Source organism: Tamandua tetradactyla, chromosome 18, assembly GCF_023851605.1.
Source record: "Tamandua tetradactyla isolate mTamTet1 chromosome 18, mTamTet1.pri, whole genome shotgun sequence".
Lineage (NCBI taxonomy): Eukaryota > Metazoa > Chordata > Mammalia > Pilosa > Myrmecophagidae > Tamandua > Tamandua tetradactyla.
Genome location: NC_135344.1, coordinates 5,952,754 through 5,959,954, shown reverse-complemented (window position 1 = coordinate 5,959,954; position 7,201 = coordinate 5,952,754). Strand labels below are relative to the sequence as shown.

Sequence of the window (7,201 nt, the reverse complement as noted above, 5' to 3'; positions counted from 1 at the left end):
AGGGCATAGAAATGAGAGTTCAGAAATACACCCACACATCTATGGTCAATTGATTTTCAACAGGGGGTGCCATAGTCAACTCAATGAGGAAAGAATAATTTCTTCCAACAAATAGTACTGAAAAAAAAAAAAAAGCAAAAGAATGTAATTGGACCCCTAACCCACACCATGTGCAAGAAATAACTCAAAATGTATCCAAGACCTAAATACAAGGGCTAAAACCATAAAACTCTTAGAATAAACATAAAGTAAGATATTCAGGGCCTTATATCAGGCAATGGATTCTTAAATATGGCACCAAAATCACAATCAAGAAAATAAAATAGATAAATTATATTTCCTCAAAAGTAAAAACTTTTGTGCATTAAAGGACATATCAAGAAAGTGAAAAACTACAGAATGATAGATGATATTTGGAAACTATGTATCTGATAATGGCTTTATAACCAGCATATATAAAGAATCCTCACATGTTTTCTGTTAGAAATGGAAAATGATTAGCCATTTTGGAAAAGTTTGGAAGTTCCTCAAAAAATTAAACATAGAGTTCCCATATGACTCAGCTAATCCAATACTACAGAACTGAAGAAAACACGTCCACCTGAAGACTTATAAATGAGTGTTTATGGTACCATTCCCATAAGTAGAAACAATCCATATCTCTAGCAACTCATGAAAAGATAAACACATTGTGGTATTTCCATATGGTGGAATCTCATTCCGCCTGACAAACGGATGAAATACTAAAACATGTTACAACATGGATAAACCTTGAAGACGCTGTGCTAAGATCAAGAAGCCAGACACAAAGGCCACATGTTATATGATTCTGTTTATGTGAAATGTCCAGAATGGACAGAGCCATAGTGTTAGAAAGTGGTTTAGTGGTTGCTGGGAGCTTGGAGAAAGGAGTCAGAAAATAACTGCTAGTGGGTTTCTTTTCGGGGTGATAAAAACGTTATGGCATTTATAATGGTGATGGTTGCACAACACTGTGAATATACTGAAATCCGCTGCACTGTATTCTTTAAAACAGTGAATTTGATGGTTATGAATGGTCTCTGAATAGAAAAGAATTACCGCTTGTGGTTTCCTACAGTCAGTAGAACTTTGAGACAAGATCCTTGGAACCCTCCGTGGCTGCTTCCTTAGAACTGTGAGGAGGACGTCAGGTATTCAAGGATGGAGGTAAGCTGGCTGCTCCCAAAGGCACTGGGCACTTTGAAAAATGATCACGAGCATCTCAGGGTGTGGTGTGAAACAGGAACTTCTAGGACTGTGCCAGAAGATTCCTTTTTGTCTTTAAGATTCCTGGGTAAAGACATCTACAGTCCAAATACTAAGATCAATCTTAATGATTGACAAACTGCAGCCCTGGTTTACTTTGCAGCCTCACTGAATCTCTAATACGAACCTAAAGACATTGATCAGGAAAGAGTGAGGATTGGGCAGTGGGATCCCCACCCCAGCCCACCGCCAGGTCCCTCTCTTGACAGTATCACTCCTTTCTTGCCTAAGGGATATTCTCCTCCTAACTCCCACACTACCTTTCAAGAGTTCCTAGATCGGGCAGGCCACGGTGGCTCAGCAGGTAAGAGTGCTTGCTTGCCATGCCCGAGGACCCAGGTTCGATTCCCGGTGCCTGCCCATATAAATAAATAAATAAATAAATAAAAGAGCTCCTAGATCTATAACCCAAATCTGAGTTCAGCATACTTCAGAGAGTCAAGATGGTCAATTTCAGAAGGAAATAACCTTTCACATCAAAAGAATTACAGGAAGTAATTAATGCATGGAAGCAAATATGCAAGGGACACATATGCACTGTGATACCTGTACAGTGCCTGGTCTCCCCATTCCTGGCTCCCAGAAGCAGCTGGTCTGAGCAGCTGGTGGACGGCCTGTGGGAGGGGCAGGCAGGTACTGTACCGGAAAGGTGGTAGGGCTGGCCTGCCTGGTGTGGCAGCATCTGGGAAGCCACAGGCCTGGCACCGAAGGCGTGGGCGTGGAGCGGCTTTTCTCACAATTAGACCCAACAAGCCAGTAGCAGTCAGGTTCACCCTGAGAAGCAGAACCAGGAGGAGGTTTTATATAGACAGAGGCATTCGTTTCCAGCTTACATGAGTCCGGAATCCATCAGGCTGGAGGTCGAGGTGGGCTGGAGGGTGTCTTCTCACTCACAGGGGAAACTCAGTCAGCTTTTAAGGTCGCCCATTCCCCCTCCCCCCAGCTTACCCAGGGCCACCATCCTGTCCTGTGGTTCATCCAGGAGGGGCTTGGGTGGCATCTGCGGATGCCTGCTCTGCAGCCCCTGGGCGGGTGGTGGGCAGGTCTCTGGGGATGGTGGCCCAGCCAGGCGGACTCACCCAGAGACCATCACAGAGCCAGCCATAGCTTATTTACTTTTAAAATTGGGTTTTTCTTTCCATTCCTGAAGCCCTGCACGCTGATGTGTAGAGATTAGTCCCTGGCCACATCAGTGGTTCCCTGACCTGGAAACAAAGGTTTCCAGCTGGCCATCTCAGGTTTCTAATGTCACTGAGTGAAACGGTGAGGAAGGAAGAGATGCTGTTGGTTGGGGCAATTGACAAGGGAGATGGAATCATGGACCGAGTGAGGATGGGTGGGGGTAGGGCGGACCTGGGAGTCTCTACTGTGTCTCCCTGAACGACCAAGTCCAGGGGTACCCTCTGATGAAAGACTAACATGATTCAAAAGCTCACAGGGCCAAAAGCTCACAGACCCACCCCCCAAAGAGTGAACATGTAGGGTGCCCTAGTGTGTAAGAACCTCAGACCACTTGGGGTACTGGCGGGAGGCAAAGCAGCATGGAGAAGAACCATGGTGAGCCGCTCTGGCTCACCAGCAGCTGCAGAAACCAAGGCTGTCACTTCTACAGATATTTCCTTCCGTGCTGTGCTTTATACATATTTATGAGTTAATTAACTTTGCTTTCCATCCCACTCTCTTCTCTCGCCCATTATTATATTTAGGGTGCCTTGGTAGTTACCTATAATTTAGTTCACGGGTTTCAGGATGGTGAGACCACAGCCCAGATGGAGCCAGAGGGCGGGGGCGCTTCCCAGCGGGCATGGTGGCACTAGTGTTGAGGCTTTGGATCAGGAGGACGTGTTGTGATTGAAAGAGTGGCGGTGCATTAAACAGAATCCATTTGTTGTGTCATTGTTGGAAATGATGTAAGAGGAGAAAGTGTGTGTTTTGATCTAGAGAGGGCAAAGGAACAGTTGTTAGTGGACATTCGTCATTTCATTGCATTTTGCCAGAATCCCCAACATGTGCTGTGCCCGTGGGACACCATGCTCAGCCGTCTACCACCAACACAGCAATGCAAGTCAAGCTTCCTTCTCCCTGCAGCGTGGTGGCCTGAGCTTGAGCATGGACTGATGCCCACCCACTGGGCACTCCCACTCAGGCCCTGAATGAATCATTGATGGCAAATCCCTAGGGTCCATTCAAGAAACGGAATCCTGGGCAGACTTCCGTGCAGAGACAGCTGTGCTGATCCCTGCTCCTTCCCCTTCCCATCCCAGACCTTCCAGAAGTACTTGAGGTCCCAGTGGCCTTCTGTGACCCTCCCCTGTCCCACATCAGACCAAGAATTTCTTTTACTGAAGTTAGCCAGAGGTAGATCTCTGGCTTACAATGAGAAAACTGACTAGTACAACCACATGCGCTAGAGGCTGTGGGCTTCCTAAGGCAGGAAGCAGCAGCTCTCTGGGACAAATGTTGAGTTGGTCAGAGGAGGCTGCCTGGTCAAGGAGCACGTGCTCTCTGGAAATGATCTGGCTGCTCTCACTTCCTAGTAAACAACGAGAAGGTTTGTGTTGGCCCATTTTACGGGAGGGCAAAGAGTTAGAGGAAGGGTTTTGGTCTGCCAGGGCTGCTGGGACAAGTCCACTCGTACTTGTTGGCTTTCACGGAGGAGTTTACGGTCTCACAGTTCTGGAGGCTGGAAGTTCGACATCCATCTACCACAAGGCCATGCCTTCTGCTGGAGGCGTAGCGCTCTGGTGCTGGTGGGCGGCAGTCCTCGGGGTTCCTCAGCTTCCTTCTCTGCCTTCTTTTCATGCAATGTGTCTTCTTGGTCTCCTCCTGTGGCTTTCTCTGACTTTAGGTTTCTACTAACTCACTGAGTCCAAAGGTCCTTTGCTTATATATGGATGTATGGACTAAGGCTCACCCTGATTCAACTTGGCCTCTTCTAAGTAGGCTTGAAGATCCTCTGCACGAGCGAGTGTGCGCCTTACCCAGTAACAACACCTCTGGGTGTCCTGTTTGCACAGGGTTCACACCACAGGAATGCAAACTGTGACTTCAACATGGCTTCAGGGGGCATGATTCAGTTCCCAATGGGGAGATGAAGGCGTTTTCCAGCATGTTCTGTATGAAGACATCCTAACGCAAGGCCCCTTTCGGTAATGATCTGGGAAGGCTATACCGTCTTGTTTGCTTCCATCTGCACAGATGAGTTTCTGCTGCCTCAGATCATCTTCTTACCCTTCAGAAGCTGTGGGGTGGTAATAGATTGACAATTAATGGAGTTTATATACATTTATGCTTTATATAAATATATAGATTAATTAACACTAATAGAGTTTTTACTAGAAGAATTGAAAGAGTGTGATAAAAAGAGCACATTCAAAGGAAAAAAACAAAAGCCTCTCTATCCAGTGAATTTTGCTAGAATTAGATCAATGTCTGTTTTGCATACAAATCTCAATATTTGTTACTGAATCTAATACAGGAATTTTACCTGTTCACCAGGATATCTAAACATATTGTTCCACAATGGAGAAGGGGTTTATATTGTAAGTAGTTTAGGTTAGAGATTACAGATTTAGACTAAAATAGCAGTCTCTAGCCTCTCAAATCAGGGCTGTTTGCATTACAAAGGGACTTCAGACTGCACCCAGCATCTGCTCTCCACAGCCGAGTGCCAGTGGGGAGTAGAAATGAGAGGTGGCCTGATTTGGGGGGCTGGCCACTCACCTGCTCATCGGGGCCTCACTCTAAGGTGCTGGGGATCCTAAGTGCTTTGTGATTGTAAATGAATGTCTTTAGCTGCCTCTGCCCCACTCCTTTCTGTAAATCAGAGGGGAGGGGAACTGTGGGACACTTTCTTTCTAATCTTGCCTTGTTTTTGTTCAGGGAAATCAAATGAAGACAAAAGTGAAAACAGATCACTTACTTTCCTCTATTTTGTGTTGGAAATCTAAAAAAATCCTCATCATCCTCCTGGTTCACAACTGCTTTTTAAAGATGGAAACTCCCATATCTGAGGATGCATCTGCTGGTCTTACTCTTACTACGGAGTTACTGGGTTTAGAATCCTCCGTGCTCCCACTTGCACACCAGCAGAGAGCATGTCCTCCGACCCCACGAAGCCCTCGGCAAACTCACCTCCTTGGTGTGGCAAGGGCTCAGGACACTCCAGGGAAGACGGTGGGAAAACTGAGGCTCACAGAGAGGAGCACCAACAGCACGTGGCCATCACTGTTGTCCAAAAATGCGAAAGAAAATATTAGAAAGTGTGCATGAGCTACAAGGAGTCCTGTGCTGGTCTGAAAGAATGTACGTACCCTAGAAAGGCCATGTTATAATCCTAATCCCATTTTGTAAAGGCAGCCGTTTCTTCTAATCCCTATTCAGTATTGAATGTTTGAAACTGTAATTAGATCATCTCCTTGGAGATGTGATTTAATCAAGAGTGGTTGTTAAACTGGATTAGGTAGAGACGTGCCTCCACCCATTTGGGTGGGTCTTGATTGGTTTATTGGAGTCCTATAAAAGAGGAAACATTTTGGAGAAAGAAAGAGATTCAGAGAGAGCAGAGCAGAACGACATAACCATGAGAAGCAGAGCCCACCAGCCAATGACTTTTGGAGATGAAGAAGGAAAATGCCTCCCGGGGAGCTTCATGAGACAGGAAGCCAGGAGAAGGTAGCTGATGACGGCATGCTCACCATGTGCCCTTCCAGAGGAGAGAGGAATCCTGACCATGCTCACCGTGTGCCTTTCCAGACGAGAGAGGAACTCTGACTGTGTTTACCATCTGCCCTTCCACTTGAGAGAGAAACCCTGAACTTTGTCAGCCTGTCTTGAACCAAGGTATCTTTCCCTGGATGCCTTTGATTGGATATTTCTATAGACTTGTTTTAACTGGGACGTTTTCTTGGCCTTGGAAGTATCAACTGACATCTGATTAAATTCCCCTATTTAAAAGAAATTCCGTTTCCGGCATATTGCATTCCGGCAGCTAGCAAACTAACAAGTCCCATTACAAACACCCCACACCACGCCCTCAGCTCCAGCTCTAGAACATTCTACCTGCTTTCCTTTCCTCTCCCTTCCTCCAGAGGGGACCCCGAGCCTCATTTTGTGTTCATTAGTCACTTAAGTTCCTTTATAAGGTCCCCACATAATTGTATGCCCTTAACCATATATTGCTTAGTCTTGTATATTTTTGAAAATTCTATAACTGCTGTAACACTGTAGGTATTCTGTTTCTTTGTTGAAGCTTTTGTTGGGATGCCTTCCATAGATCTTGAGGCAGCTCAATGTCTTTCATTCTCACTGTGATAGAGAATACTCCATGATTTATTTACTCATAGCACTTTATTTTTCTCTTTTTTTATAGACATATACATATGGACATATACATAGTTGTTTTGTTTTGATATTATTTATACATACATAGAAATTGTTATACACTATTATTTATGAGTTGTAAACATTCTCTGAATACAGGTTTCAATATATAAAAGACAGAACTGCAAATAGGTTCATTTTCTAGTTTCTTTGGAAACGAGAGATTTGAGAGCTGGGGTTATTGCTGGTCTTCAGGTCCCATGAGGCCGCCCTGTAAGATCAGTGACCTCATGTTTCTCAAACAACCCTTCCTTCCAGCTGTGACACCAACTTGATGTCAAAGCTTCGATGATATCAAATGATACCATTTGACATCAAAACATCAGTTTGTCTCAAATATAATTTAACCTAGAGCTGTTACATTTATTAGAATGGGAATGCCATTTATTAATTTTTTTCTCTCACCTTCCCGATCCTGCTACAAAAACAACACCCACTCGAGAGCTCATTTGCCGAGTGCGGTCGCTGTTGGGGTTCGCTGCAAGGTGTAGCCTGTGAGGACAGCTTCGAAGCCCTTTGTGATGAACGGAAC

General features: G+C 45.2%; 1 long non-coding RNA gene across 1 annotated transcript; it reads right to left on the bottom strand.

The window, feature by feature from the left end:
• Positions 1-1,715: 1,715 nt before the first annotated feature.
• Positions 1,716-7,195, bottom strand: LOC143662497 (uncharacterized). Its single transcript, XR_013165351.1, has 3 exons — positions 7,075-7,195; positions 5,422-5,514; positions 1,716-4,528 (listed from the first exon to the last, which is right to left on the bottom strand). It is a non-coding gene; the product is annotated as an uncharacterized LOC143662497 (long non-coding RNA).
• Positions 7,196-7,201: the final 6 nt, after the last annotated feature.